The 15,964-nt window shown below is 34.9% G+C and overlaps 1 long non-coding RNA gene across 1 annotated transcript; it reads left to right on the top strand.

Moving 5' to 3' along the window:
- The first annotated feature begins 11,129 nt into the window (after positions 1–11,129).
- LOC127149034 (uncharacterized) lies at positions 11,130–12,292 on the top strand. The gene is made up of 3 exons (XR_007820241.1): positions 11,130–11,215; positions 11,298–11,346; positions 12,230–12,292. It is a non-coding gene; the product is annotated as an uncharacterized LOC127149034 (long non-coding RNA).
- Positions 12,293–15,964: the final 3,672 nt, after the last annotated feature.

Consider the following 15,964-nt stretch of genomic DNA (forward strand, 5'->3'; position numbering starts at 1 on the left):
CAGAGATGAACTACATGATCATTTACCATAGAGTTTTTCAAAACCATTATGTATCATGAACTACACGATCGTGAATCGTGATCTACACAATTGTTTACTAGGTGTTTTCAAAATCATCGTTTATCATTAACTAACTGTTGAAATTTGTTGATGAACTGTCTTCTGCAAGAGGTCTTCAGTTTTTTCTGCACTTGTTAAAGAAATGAATCAAATCAGTTACAACTACTTTTTGTTAGAACAAGAAGTTATTTTGTTTATAAAAGTCTTGTAGCCTTAAGGAGAAAATTTACAGAATAAATTCAAGGGGATGTAGTACGAAAAATATATTCATTTGTTTTGAATCTATTTTTCAGAAAGAATGTTGAATAAAAGAACTTTTACCTTTGAAGAGTGGATGTAGGCTATGTGCTGAACCACTATAAACATCATTTTGTTCACTTTTCTCATCTCTTCATCTTCCATTAAGAAACCTTCTTTGAAACCTTTTTTTTTCTCTTCATCTTCCATTAAGAAACCCCCTTTGAAACCCTTTTTTTTTCCTTCTTCCTTTCTCTCTCATTGAACCATGCAAATGAAAGAAAGAAATATAATGAAAGGAAAATAGACAGCTTGTAAAGAAGTTGAAAAGGTGAGAGAAAATTAAAAGGGCAAAAAGGTAACTCTGCATTTAATTTCCCACTTTTACACTTGTCGCAAGGTTGTTTTTACAAAGAAAGAGAAACTTTCTTTGACAAGAACTGGTATAAGAGCCATCATAAGCAAAGAAAGAAAATAACTCCTACGAAGTTTGAAAGTGAAAAATTTGATGGGAATGGAGACTTTACCTTGTGGACAAAAAGAATTACTGCAATCTTGGGTTCTCAAAAGGCCTTGAAAGCTTTAGAAGACCCTAAACAAGCGCCTCTAACTTGGCCAAATCAGAAAGAGAAATAATGGAAGAGGTAGCTTACAGTACACTTGTTATGAATATTACTGATAATGTGCTGAGACAGGTAATTGAAGAAACCACTGCTTTTGCTACTTGTGAGAAATTGAAGGCACTGTATAAAAAGAAAAACCTACCAAATAAGATATTCATAAGGGAGTAGTTATTTTCATTTAAAATGAATCAAAACAAGAATCTTGATAAAAATTTAGATGAGTTCAAGAAACTTACCAATGCTCTTAATCAAATTGAGGATAAGTTGGGGACAGAAAGTGAAGCTGTTATTCTCATTAGTTCGATCCATGATACCTACAAAGAAGTGAAGACAACCCTGAAGTATGATAAAGGGACAATCATAGTAAATTCGGTCATTATAGCAGTAAAAAGCCAGGAATTGGAATTGAAGACAGGAAACAAGACTTCAAATGCAGTAGAGTCCCTATTCTCAAAGGGGAAAAAATCTTTTAGAAAAGCAGCAACAAAAATCAAAGATCAAGTAGAGATAAACTAGCATTGAAATGTTTCATATGTCATAAAGAATGACATTTTAAAAGAAATTGTCCTGACAGGGGGAAGAATTACAGAAGAGATGAAAACAGAAGATATAGACCTTACGACAGAGAAGACTTCAATTGAAACAAAAATTATCAAAGAGAAGATCGAAGAAGAGGAAGAGAACATGGAAGTGATCACGAGCCTATTGGTAATGGAGCTTTTGAATACACTGAGGTGTTAGCAGCCACCAATAAAAAGGCCTTGGAAATTGAAACTGAGGAGAAAGACTTAGTCTTAGACTCAGGATATACCTATCATATGACCTCTAAGAAAAACTGGTTTGTTGACTACAAATCACAAGAGGGAGACTCAGTTTACATGGAAAATAATCAAGATTGTGAGATTATTGGTGTAGGCTCAGTGTTCTTGAAGCTATCTGACAACAAAGAGGTTCTCCTTAACGAGGTAAGACATGTTCCAAAGCTAAAGAGAAATCTTATCTCTTTAGGTATGCTTGATGACCTAGGGTGCTTCATTTATATTGAAAGAGGATTCATGAAGGTGGAAAGACAAGATAGAGTAATTCTTACTTCAAGGAAGGTGGAAGGCTTGTATACTTTGAAAAATGTGATCAAACCCAAGTATGCTCTAATTTCAAGAACTGAGAAAAGAAATGAATTAGAACTATGACATCAAAGACTTTCACATATCAGTGAAAAAGGGCTTACTAAACTACAAAAACAAGGGTTGATTCAAGCTAGAGGAGTAAAAAAACTTAACTTCTGTGAACACTGCATCTTTGGCAAGTTTAAGAGGCTGAAATTCTCTAAAAGAGAACATCGTCCAAAAGCCACCCTAGACTATGTACATGGTGATCTTTGGGGACCAGCTAGAACTCATTCTTGAGGAGGATCAAGGTACTTTTTATCTCTTATAGATGATTTTTCAAGAAAAGTATGGACTTATCCTCTAAAATCTAAAGATCAAACTTTTGAATGTTTTAAAAATTGGAAAGTTAAATTAGAAACTCAAACTGAAAGGAAGATTAAATACTTAAGAACTGATAATGGTCTAGAGTTTCTTAGTAATGATTTTAACTTTCTTTGTAATGAGTTTGGTATATCAAGGCACAGAACAGTTGCTTACACCCCTCAATAAAATGGAGTTGCCGAGAGGATGAATAGAACATTGATGGAAAGAGTGAGATGAATGATTTCAGAGGAAAAAATCTCAGAAAATTTCTGGGTTGAAGCTTTAGCTACTGCCACCTATACAGTAAATAGAAGCCAATGTGTTTCTATAGACATGAAGACTCCTAAAGAAAGATGGTCTGGAGCTACCCCTAAGCTCTCTAATCTAAAACCTTTCGGGTGTACAACATTTGTCTACATCAAACAAAGCAAGATTGAACCTAGAGCTCTTAAATGTATGTTTATTGGCTATCCTGATGGTGTCTAGCAGCAGTGATCTATATGGAGCCTAATAAGCTTTGGGATTTCTCTAAAGAAAGAAGCCTAATAAGCAGAGATATTGTTTTTAAGGAAAATGAAATCTATATGGAGTCTATCAATTAACACCTTCTACTGAACAAAATTTGAATGAACCTTCTATTAGCCACCAAGTAGAGATTCATTCAATTTTGAAAGACTCAAACTCTAGCAGCAGTGATCAACTTCCAACAAAAGCTCTTCCTAGCTTTCATCCTCAAGAAGAAGAAGAAGAAAATGTAGAAGACTTGACAAATTATAGTTGAACGAGAGATAGAAAGAGAAGAACCATTAGGCCTCCTTCTAGATTTGCAAAAGCAGATTGCATAGCTAACTCCTCTACAAAGACTATAGAAGATGAGCCTTACAGTTATAAAGATGCTCTAAACAGTAGACACAACAATCAATGGAAAAAAAGCCATGAATGATGAACTTAATTCACTTTACAAGAATGATACTTGGTCACTAGTAGAAAAGCCACATGGAAAAAGTATCATTCCTTGTAAATGGGTCTTCAAGAAGAAGATGATTGGTGATTTGAATGACAAAGTAAGATTTAAGGCAAGACTAGTAGCTAAAGGCTTCAAGCAAAAGGAGGGTGTAGACTATAATGACATTTTCCCCTATTGTGAAGCACATTTCTATAAGAATCCTCCTGGTTATTGTAGCATGTGAAAATCTTGAGCTGAAGTAGCTAGATGTTATTACTGCTTTCCTATATGGAAGCCTAAAGGAAGAAATCTTCATGGAGCAGCCTAAGGGTTTTGAAATAAAAGGCAAAAAGGAGTTGGTGTCTAAACTAAATAGGTCTTTCTATGGCCTAAAACAGTTTCCAAGGTGTTGGTACAAACATTTTGATGACTATATTAGCATGATAAGATTTATTAGAAGTCTATATAACCCATATGTCTACTACAAGAAGCTCACTGAAGGTGATTACATCTATCTTTTACTCTATGTTGATGATATGTTACTAGCAGGGAGAGATCCAATCAAGTTAAAAGAAATCAAAGCTCAACTCAGTGTTGAATTTGATATGAAGGACCTAGGGGCAGCTAAGAAGATCCTAGGAATTGAAATCTTGAGAGATAGAAATAACAATGAGTTATCTCTAACTCAGAAGACCTACACCAACAAGGTCTTTGTAGATTCAACATGGCTAGCTCAAAGGTAGTTTCTACACCTTTAGCACAACACATTAAAATATAAGCAAGAGATTCACCTAAAGATTCGACTGACAAACAAGCAATGAGTTATGTACCATACACTAATGCTACAGGCAGCCTAATGTATTTAATGGTCTGTACTAGGCCAGATCTAGCTCATAGTTCAAGTCTTGTCAGTCGGTATATGGGAAACCCAGGCAGATCCATTGGGAGGCAACTAAATGGGTTTTCAGATACAGGGGTTGCTTTATAAACCTCCTAATGATTCTAAACACGAGTAAGAGGCTTTATGGATGCTGATTTTGTTGGAGATCCTGATAAAAGAAGATCCTTAACTGGCTTTGCCTTCACTTTGGGAGAAAATCTTATCAGTTGGAAATCAAATTTACAATCAGTAGTTGCCTTATCAACTACTGGAGCAGAATTCATAGTTGTTTCTGAAGTTGTGAAGGAAGCTCTGTGGCTAAGGGGAATAGTCTCAAAACTAGGCTATAAACAAGAAGCTATAGAGCTAATGTGTGACAACCAGAGTGCAATTCACCTCACAAAGAATCAGCACTACCATGACAGAACTAAACATATTGATGTAAAATTACACTTTGTTCAGAACATCATTGAAAAATGAGTGGTGAAAATCCTAAAAGTTAAAACTGAAGAGAATGTTGTTGATTTCCTAACAAAAGCCCTACCAAGATCTAAGTTTGAACAATGTTTAAATCTACTCAATGTGGTGGATTTAAATAAGGATGAGTAAATACCTTGCTTCAAGTAGAATATAGTTCAAGAGGGAGATTTGTTGAAATTTTTTGATGAACTATCTTCTACAAGAGGGCTTCAATTTTTTCTGCACTTGTTAAAGAAATGAATCAAATCAGTTACAACTACTTTTTGTTAGAACAGGAAGTTATTTTGTTTCAACAAAATAACTAATAAAAGTCTTGTAGCCTTAAGGAGAAAATTTACAGAATAAATTCAAGGAGATGTAGTATGAAAAATATGTTCATTTTTCTTGAATCTATTTTTCAGAAAGAATGTTAAATAAAAGGATTTTTACCTTTGAAGAGTGGATGTAGTCTATGTGCTGAACCACTATAAACATCATCTTGTTCACTTTTCTCATCTCGTCATCTTCTATTAAGAAATCCCATTTGAAACCTTTTTTTTTTCTTCCTTTCTCTCTCGGTGAACCATGCAAATGAAAGAAAGAAATACAATGAAAGAAAAATTGACAGCTTGCAAAGGAGTTGAAAAGGTGAGAGAAAATTAAATGGACAAAAAGGTAACTCTGCATTTAATTTCCCACTTTTACACTTGTCTCAAGGTTGTTTTTACAAAGAAAGAGCAACTTTCTTTAACACTAACAATCATGTATCCTTTTTTACATGATCATTTAAAAGAAGAATTACATGTGTGCGTATCGTTAATTGTGTGTTGACTGGGACATTTTTTGTATTTTCTATTGTCAACCTATGGCCTTTTTGCGTTTTTAAAATTGTTATATACAATATAAATATTTTTTCAATTTGTTATATTTTGTAAAAAAACACTTTTCAAGAACTATTAATAGTTGCGAGATAATTTTAAACAACATAATAATTAAGGATATTTAATAAAATAACAAATCAAACTTCTATAAAATAAAACATAAAAGAGACTATATTTTTAAAGTTTTATAGGATGAAGGTAGTAAATTAATAAACACGTAGTTTAAGTTTACGAAATAGCTCATAGGGAAAAGGGGAAACATATAGGTGATTATATTTAGGCCTATTGATTCGTTTCAGAAGCCCATGTTTGATTGTTGAGCCAATGGCTGCCAATTAAAACAAGGGGTTTTAACTCAAATAGCCTATTTAGGGCTATGATTTTACACAATGGGCCTAAATTCCTTATATATTACACTGAAGTACTAAATGGGCTAATTTTTTACATAAAAGTGGGACCCAAATTACTAAATTGCCCATATTTAATTATTAACAAAATAAAAAAATAAAAAAGGTAACTGATACGTTAATGTCGTATATTGAGGCATTTTTCAACCACGAAAGAAAACTCCATGACGGGCATTACACATTCTCTTCCTCGGCGTTCTTCTGCAACAAATCATTAGGGTTTCATCATCTCTTCCGCAGCGTTCATCCCTTCCGCAGCGTTCATCCATTCCGGTGAGTGTTCTGCCGCAATCTTCCATTCCGGTGACTAATGTTTTTCGACTTTTTTTAGTGAACTAAATGGGGTATATATGGAAATGTATTTCGTGCGCAATGATAGAGCTTGAAAACTTGTTTAGGGTTTTCAAAAACTCAACCTTCAACAGAAATTAAATATTCGGCCATTTTCCTTGCAACATCCTCTTTAGAATAATTTTACAATTCAAGTAAGTTATTTTGTTTCGATTATTAAGTTGGTACAAAGGGGGTATATATGGAACTTTTTTCGATTATTAAGTTATGGCACATTGCAAAATCATAACTTCCTTGTTCGATTTCACAGTAACGTACTGAAAATTATCTCTAAGAGCAATGACTTGTACACACTTTTTGAACAAAGATATTAGTTGAAAACAATGTCTTGGACTTTCAATGAAAAATTGGAATCTACCTTAGACATATCTATGTTTTCAAAAAATCTACCCCCATCATCATGAATTTGAGTTTGAAAAGAACTTGACAACAATGAACCCAAACAAATAGATAAAGGACCAACATAATGAACAATAAGGGCAATATGACGCTCAACATTCGATGTTATTATATGGTAAACCCATTTAACATCATTATCATTTATTATAGCCAAATCCTTCTTAAGACATCCTATAGGACCTAGGCAAAGGTATATATCAATATTGTTCATATCATTAATACTGCCTAACTTGGATCTAAGGCTACTGTGCAAATCTTTATAACACATATATTCATTAACTGTAATCTTGGACACACTAAAACTAAGTAATTGTGTGATTCATTGAAAAATCCATCGAAGTATATTGCAATTTTAGCCATCCTGTAAAACATATGAAAGTATTACTATATGACAAAATATATGTATTAATGAAAATAATAAGGGGTATGTAACAAATTCAATATACTTCAAGAATGTCAATCCGGACGAATGTATGTACTTTGTTAATGTGAACGGGTATATATTTCAATACACATTTACGATAAAAAATTACAGAAGCGTAAGATCTAAATATAAAATATAGTATATTGGGTATATATCACAAAATCTAACTACTGTAATATGTACGTATATATCACAAAATGTAATCTAACTACTGTAAAGTTAATATTGTAAATCTAACTACTTAAAATTGTGTATATATCACAAAATCTTAACTAACCGGATATATGTGAAGGCGGATGAATTTGTAAAAGAAAATACGATGAAATATAACTGGCTGTGAATTATTCAATCTCGGGAGATGAAGAATGTAAATAGAGAAGATCCATCGTGAGAAATATAAACAAAAAATACAACCACGAGGACAGAGGAGAGAGAGGACGAAGGAGAAAAAAATGGGAAAAACGGAGAAAATTAGATGAAGATATACTTATTTAATAATATTACCATATTAAAATATATATTATTACATTATGAAGATATTGAAATTATAATTAAGGAAATTAAATGAAGATAAAATGAGAAACATTTTTTAATTATTCCATTATTGCATATTAATTGTCAATATAAATAAGGAAATTATGGTATACAATTATTATAGCAATAACGTAATTAGGAAATAACTATTTATTAAGATGGAAAATTATATATATTAATGGTTAACGATAAGGATAAAATGGTCCTAAAAAAAGTGATTTCCTATTTAAGTAAAAAAATATATAAATTAGGATATTTACGGATTTTCGTAGCCAAATTAGGCATTTTCTCTAAATCTTTCTTAAAACAAGATGAGATTAATGGGCTTTTTCTCAATAACCCTTTTTACCAACAAAAGTAATTAAGAGAAAATTTTATAAATAACACAAACTGGTAAATTATTTAGGGTCGATAAGAAAAATAGCAAAATTGAAAGTTTACTTTGGATAAATAGCAAAATTTAATTTAAATTGGTGAAATAGCAAAATCGTAAAATAATGGGAAAAAAAACATTAGTACAAAAATGTCTTAAATGCCCATATTCTAATGAAACAACTAACATCACGAATTCAATTATTCCAAAGCCTCAAATACCCCATTATGTCTCAATCTTCCAAAAGAAAACAATCATTACAGCTATCCCCTAATTTTTCCCTACGAAAATAATGAAATCAATTAAAACTCATCAAAATCCTAATTTCATCACCATCAACACTCAATTTCAAAACAGAAATTGGGGTAGCCAGTTGTCTCTTATGCAAGCTTCAAAACCCAAATAGCATCACAAATTTGTAAACGGACGACGAGCATCAGCAAAAGGTTCAAACTCTTTGAGGAATCAACAACATCGGTGAGAATTCTTCAAACATGCAACGAGCATCAACGAATTTTTAAGCAAACGGCGAGCATCAATGAGCGTTCTTCAAGCGTATGCTGAAACAATCGTCTTCTTCAAGTTCTTGCATTGGCAAGCATCAGTGGTTTGAATGTATGGCGAAACATATAACGTGCTTCAAATCGTTCGAAACCTTCTTCAAACCCTTTAAACGTTCGACGAGCATCAACGATGACTACAAACAAACGTTCCTTCAAACAAATGTTCGGCAAGCATCAGTGAAAGAGCATCTTCTTCTTCTTTCAAACAAACATGCATTCGACAAAAGATTATTAACAATCATCTTCTTCTTTCCTTCAAAGAAATGTTCGACGAGCATCAGTAGTGCCTGCAATATATTAATAGAATATATTAAATATAGATTATGGACATGTAGAAATAAACATATAAAGATACAATTTAAAATAATAAAAAGAAAAAATAAAAATAAACGTATTTTCGACACTTATTAGAAGTACATATCTTCTGCATATCACATTTTCCCTGTATTTGGAATCTAATTGAAAATAAATATTATGTATTGCTTAATTATATATTTCCAAATTCTTATTAAAAATATATATATTATGTATTATTTAACTATATACTACCAAAATTATTAGTAAATGATTTATAATATAATGATATAACTAACTGAGCATCTAAAAGATATATAATCCATTATTATAGGGGAAGTTGCTGCAATCTCGTCCAGCAACAAAAATATCAAATTTAGTTAAGATTTAATAATGTTGAAACATGCCTTGAAAAATACATTGTATTTTCCAAATCCACGTGAGCTTGCCCCATGATGGTTCCATTAAAATACATTGTACTTTGAATCTACAAACTATCCTAGAATAAGGGGTAGAGTCGAGATTAATAGAATTTCATAAATGTGCGCGCTACCCATTTGCTAAAAATCTTATTCCTATCGGTTTTTGCTATATTTCTAGATGTTGTCTCCAAATTTGCTATTCCTATGTTTATCTCAAATATTTACGGTCCATGTAACAAAGCCCATGAAGTTAGCAATTTTTTAAATATTTCAGGTTTGTCCTTTTCTTTTATCGTTTTTCTTCTCCTCTTCGTCTGTGATTTGATTTTTTTTCTTTCCATCGTCTTTCTTCTTTTCCTCCTCTTTTGTTTTTAAACTGTTATTTGGTTAAAGATCGTGTATCAAATATAAAAAATCTATTTCCTTTTCGAACTTTTATTTGGTTGTTCAAAATCGTGTACGAAATATAAAAAAACTTGAAAAATGATCGTGTACAAAGAATCCTAAAAAAATCGTTTAGATTGGGATAGCCAAATCTAAACGATCGTGTACAAAAAATAAAATTAAAAAAAAAAATCGTATAGCCAAATCTAAACGATCGTATACCAAAGAATCTTGAAAAAATAAATGATCCTGTAAACAAATCTAAACGATCGTGTACCAAATGTTCAAAGAAAATCGTTTAGATTTGGCTATCCAAATTTAAATGATCGTGTAACTGTAACGCCCTGAATTTTCGAGGTAAAATTTTTGTAAAATTATAAAATAATAATATAATATTAATTATATTATTATTGTTAGGTATTGCTATCATTATAATTTAATATTAATACCTTTACTATTATTTAATATTAATGTCAATATTATTATTTAATATTATTATAATTATTTAATATTAATATTTTATTATAAATTATTATTGTTTTTATTTAATATATATATATAATAATTTTTTTTAAAATCTACCCTAAAGCGCGCCGCCCCCCAGCCCTCCTTCTTCCTTTCCCCGTCGGCCTTCTTCTTCTTCGTTCTCTTCTCGTCCGACGTCGCTATCGTCTCCCAGCTTTCTCTCTTCTGCATTTGCCGTCGCCATCCAATCTCTCCGTCTCCCTCTCTCTGTGGTGGTACCGTTTCCGTCTCCGTCGTCGGCATCTCACCGCTCCAGCTTTCGTCCGCCGCGACCATCCATTTCCGAACTCCCTCTCGATCTCACGCACCCGGACGCCGCCGTGCGTCCTTCATTCCACCGTGTCCGCCGACGCCCTGTCACTCTCCGCCGCGTTGAAGCGGAGCCGGTCGTCGAACTCCTCCAAGTCGCGAAGCGTTTCCGTCGTCGAACGCCGAAGATCGATGTTCGTGGTCGCCCCGGTTTCAAGCTGACCCGACCCGCGATTCAAGCTGCAGATCCGAGCTGAGCCGCGAGCCACAAGCCGAGCCGAGCCACGAGCCACAAGCCGAGCCGAGCCGAGCCGTAGGCTGACTTGAGCCGAGCTGCGAGCCGAGTCAAGCCGAAGACCGAGCCGAGCCGCGAGCCACAAGCCGATCCGAGCCGAGCCGTAAGCTGACTTGAGCCGAGCTGCGAGCCGAGCCGTAAGCCGAGTTGAGCCGAGCCGAGCCGTGAGCCGAGCTGTGAGCCAAGGTTGAGCCGAAGGTGAGCCAAGCCGAGCCGAGCCACCTAAGCCATATTTTCCTCCCTCCACTTCGGGTCACGGTGAGTCTTCGGTAAGGATTGTTTTCGATGAATTCCTTAATGTTGCTACATCCGATTCGAGTTTGAGTATTGGAATAAGATATGGTCCTACCTTTCATCCCTTGAAGGTATTAAGGAGTTGACGTATAAGTTCTCGGGTTCCGCGGCAGGCTTGTTTGGAGATAGTTTCCTTTCCTTGGGTAAGTCAACGGATGTTGCTTAGGACCATTTAAAATGACTTCTACTAGTATCATCGATTAAAACCTTTGTGTTTTCGTTTAGGTGGATCCGTTGAGCGTGGACTCGATCGAGGGGCATAACCGAGTTTCAGGTAAGGGTTTCCTACTACTGGACCTCGGATCGAGGCTGGAAATGTAGTAGTCCACAGGGGATTACACGTTAGTAACTGTACCGAATAAATATATGTGTGTTTTGATTTTAAGCATTGTTACTACACTCTTGTCTGATGTAAAGGTAACGCGACCGCTAGTTGTAGCTTGTATGTTACCGGGTATAAGGAGTTACTTGCTAGTAGACCCCGATGCTGGATGTTCGGTATAGTGTGGTTATGTTAATGAGCTACGTTGTAGATTGGAATTGTATGTCGATGGACCTTGAAGTTACGGTTAGGTACGTGGTAGTCATTGGTCTGGACATTGATCATAGAGTTTGGACGGGGAAGGACAGTGAGTCCGATTTTGAGTGAATAGTTGATTGGGTCTAGGGGTTACCATAATGGTGTGCGAATTGGAAACGCGTATAGCAACTGAGGGTGTAGTTGTTTAAACCTATACTATCTGACCGGCAAAGCCTATGGAGAAATTGTAATATGAGTGTTGATGGGGTATGACTGTGGTAGACGGTTTAGTATGGACTGAGGGGTAACGGTTAGCTTCATCTATGGGGTAGTGAACCTTACGGATATGTGCATCCTGCGGGAGCACTAGACTGATATGTGCAACCTTCGGGAGCACTAGACTGATATGTGCATCCTTCGGGAGTACTAGACTGATATGTGCATCCTTTGGGAGCACTAGACTGATATGTGCATCCTTCGGGAGCACTAGACTGATATGTGTGTTCCACGGAACCACTAGACTGTTATGTAGGGTACCCCTGAATAGGAAGTTAACTATTGTTCCCTAACGGGCCCAGTAGTGGGTCTCTTACTGGGTATGTTTATACTCACCCTTTTCTCTGCTTAAACTTTTCAGGTAAGGGCACAGCGAGGGGCAGACCGACGAGAGGCAGGAAGGATGCGTGAAGGCCATATGGACGCGTCTGATTTTCTTATTGCTTCCGCTGATGTATTTTGTTAGAATATTTGGTTTTGTGATTTTGACTTGATGACCTAAGTTTTTATTTGAAACTTTTGTGACTGTGATTTAAAATAGGGCCCGATACTGTTTTTGTAATATTTCTAACGTTTTAAGAAATCGTAACCGGTCCGTTATGAATTTTGTTTTGTGTGGTCGAGTCTTAGTACTGAGTAGTGACCTCCGCTTAGTCCGGAAAGTTGGGTCGTTACAGTAACCAAATTAAACGATTGTGTACAAAAAATTGAAAAAATAAATCGTTTAGATTTAGTTATCCAAATCTAAACGATCAAATCTAAATGATCGTGTACCAAATAATAGTCAAATCTAAACGATCGAGTATATTACGTGTGTTGTTGATGGGAAATTTTTTATATTTTTCACTATGGATCTGCAGGTTTTTTTTTATTTTCGGAATTGTTCTATATAGGTGTAAGTATTTTGCAGCTTTATTATATATTTTAAAAGATTCCTATAAATTGTTTTTTTTATAGTTAGTTTTTCAAAAATTCCTAAAACAATATTTGGTGGCAAAAATGGGTATATTTCGAGTACATTTCTTAGGACAAAAATACCCATATAAGATTTTTTTTTTCTTTTTCGTCATAAACCCACATCACTATATACAAAAGTCTATATAAATATAAAGTAATTGTTTTGCCAACACGCAAACAAAATGTTAATAAGATAGATAATACCAATTGCTAAATTGCATCCATGAATTCAAGAAACTGTGTATATACATAGAAACGTGTAAAATGATATTAATTTTGTTAAGCGTTGGTGTTGCTGAGCATATACGAGAAGCTTGTGAGATATAGATTGCGACTGCAATGTAAGAACTATAACTTGTAGTGTAAGTTATTGTAATCTTAGAATGATAATAGAAAATAATTGAACTAAAGATATAAGAAAAAATCTATTACGCCATTATCACAAGGTATACAAAACCTAAAATCTTGTTTATTATGAGTAACTTTCATGTTTTTTAATGCATGAACTGACAAAAGAAGAAGTGTTATTCCACGAGTATTGAGTTGTAATCGAAAATTATAAAAGAAAAAGGCGTTACATGATTAAACAAGTCAAGGGATGAACCAACAATCACGTGATGAGTGAATTAAGTGACAAAAACACAAAATGACAAATGTAGTTAGTAGCCGTCAAATTCAACAAGTTGATAGTCGACTTCGACCAAATTGTGCCAAATTGTGCCGATGAGGCAAACGGTAGTGTATGGAATTCAATATAAGATGTCAGTACAACAGAAGAGATATTCGGCATATTCCCATTTAAATTGACATCTATAAAAAGCCCACTTGGTTTATGCCAAATATCAATTCCCATTTAAATTGATATTCGGCATAAACCATGTTAAATAATAAAAGCGAGTTAGTTTTAGAGATAAAGTTGAGTCTTCAGCTTGGACCTTATATGTAATGTAGATATACAAATAGATATGACATTTAAGTATTAAGAGAATCTGTCTTAATTAAAGGTTAAAACATGAGCATATGTTTATACATTACTTAGAGAAAAGTGAATTTGATTGAACTTCAGCATGTACATCTAGGGATATGAATATGTGCAGCATTAGGCACTGAGAGGTTGCTTACCTTAATTAGAAGTTAAGCATGACACTTACTATTATTTTGAGAAACTGTTAACAAATCCTTTTAGTTCAAGCATCGTTTAGTGAAATTTTTTCACTTATTCCCTGTTGTCTGCTATAAACAGATTCTCAAGTCCATTACATCCACACACCTTCCATGTCACTCGTCGCATACCACCCAAACTTGTGTATATTAGTTTGTAATTAATAAAGTTAATGCCATTGCATTTTGTGCATAACACTTAAATTGTATAGTTCACTACAAAAGAAACATGTCGTCATAATTTGCCTAGTAGGAGTAGTATGTTGAGAAGTCTTAACGCCTAAACAATTCACGTGCTGATTCGCCTTGTATCTCACCTAGTAAAATGGTATCTCGCCTGGTCAAGTCGTTTACTAATTAAAACTGTAACGCCACAAGTTAAGGTGATTTATTTTAATTATCTTAAGTTTAATTTTAATTAGTATTGGAATTAATTTGAGTGCTATTGGGATTTTCTTTGATTAAATTTGTTTGTTTTGTATTTGGGAGAAAGATATTTTGTGGAGAGAGAGAAAGAAATTTAAAATAATAATTATATAATGGAAAATATAATTATTATTTAGTAAAAGATATTTATGATTTTTTTTTTTTTGGAAAAAGGTGGATGTGATTGGTGGAATTATTGGTTTAAAAAAAGAGATTAGGTGGGTTTTAAATGAAGAGAGAGTTATTTGGAAAAAGAAAAGGAATAATAATAATGATATTATTATTATTATAAATAGACCCTCGTTCTGTGTGCCCCATTAATTCATCTTCTTCATCACACCCACAAAACTCTAATCCCAAACTTTTCAACCTCTAAACAAGGTCCACCGCCACCGTCGACAACCCGAGCAGACCTATCACCGGTCGTTGCCCTCCGTCGCAAGCCGCTACCACCACCATGCAGTCGCCGCGCACCATCTTCGCAAGCCGACCGTTCCAAGCGCCCGCTTCCGTTCATTCGCCTCCGCGGCTCGCGCTCCCTCAATCGCAAAGCACCGCCGCATCATTCTGTCGTCGATCGTCGAAGATCGCCACAACCCGAGCCACACCGCGTATCGTCGAAAGATCGAGCGCCGTCCTTTCAGCTCTAGCCACTCGCTTTCGCAAGCCCCCACGCGAGTCATACCCGATCCGAACTATCGACCCGCACCGTCCTTTCAGCCCCAAGTCGCCCGCACGTGGAAGCCCCCGTGGGAGCCATACCCGACCCGCAAGCCCCGAGTCGAGCCGCGCCTGCCTCCTTCAGTCGAGTCGAGCCTCCTGTTCTCGTCTTCCGTCTAGCCTTTTTAAGTGATCTAGTTATTTTTTGCCCTTTTTCATCTGTTTTTGGTAAGTTTGATTGGGTTTTTGGCATACCCAACAAATATTTAATTTTGGACCTTAAATAATTTGATTTTAGATTAAATTAAATTATTTTTTCTTAAAGAGTCGTTCGGATCGTTTAGAGGTGGAACTGAGGAATTCTCACAGTTGAGGCTAGGTTGATCTCAACCTTGATCTTGGGTAAGTTACTTCGAAGGGATTTTTGGACCTTTAATTCTTTGAGGGTTAAGTTATTAAATTTGGTGTTTTCTAACCATTCAGGACTTCGTTGCTTGGAAAGCGTGATTTTTTTGCTGTTAGAATTCGATTAAGCTAATCTCCAGGTAAGAGACTCTACTACTAGACTTTCGACAGAAATTAAGAGATCGCATGTGTATATGGTTATGCATAAATGATAGCTAAATTGCATAACTTGATGTTACTGATAATGACTACATTGTAATGATGATTGACGATGATGACTGATGTTATGATATGACTAGTGGTATGTTAATGAAAACGACTGTGTTATGTTTATGATCAGAGTACCTCGGATGAGTATGTTATGATTGTTATGTTATGTCATGTTTATGATAATGTTATGACACGTTACATGCTATGGATAGGGTACTGTTAGCTTATTCTATTAGAGTCATACCTACATGGGTGTCCCTCGGGATCACCACCTTTT

Source organism: Cucumis melo, chromosome 4 (genome assembly GCF_025177605.1).
Source record: "Cucumis melo cultivar AY chromosome 4, USDA_Cmelo_AY_1.0, whole genome shotgun sequence".
Taxonomy (NCBI): Eukaryota; Viridiplantae; Streptophyta; class Magnoliopsida; order Cucurbitales; family Cucurbitaceae; genus Cucumis; species Cucumis melo.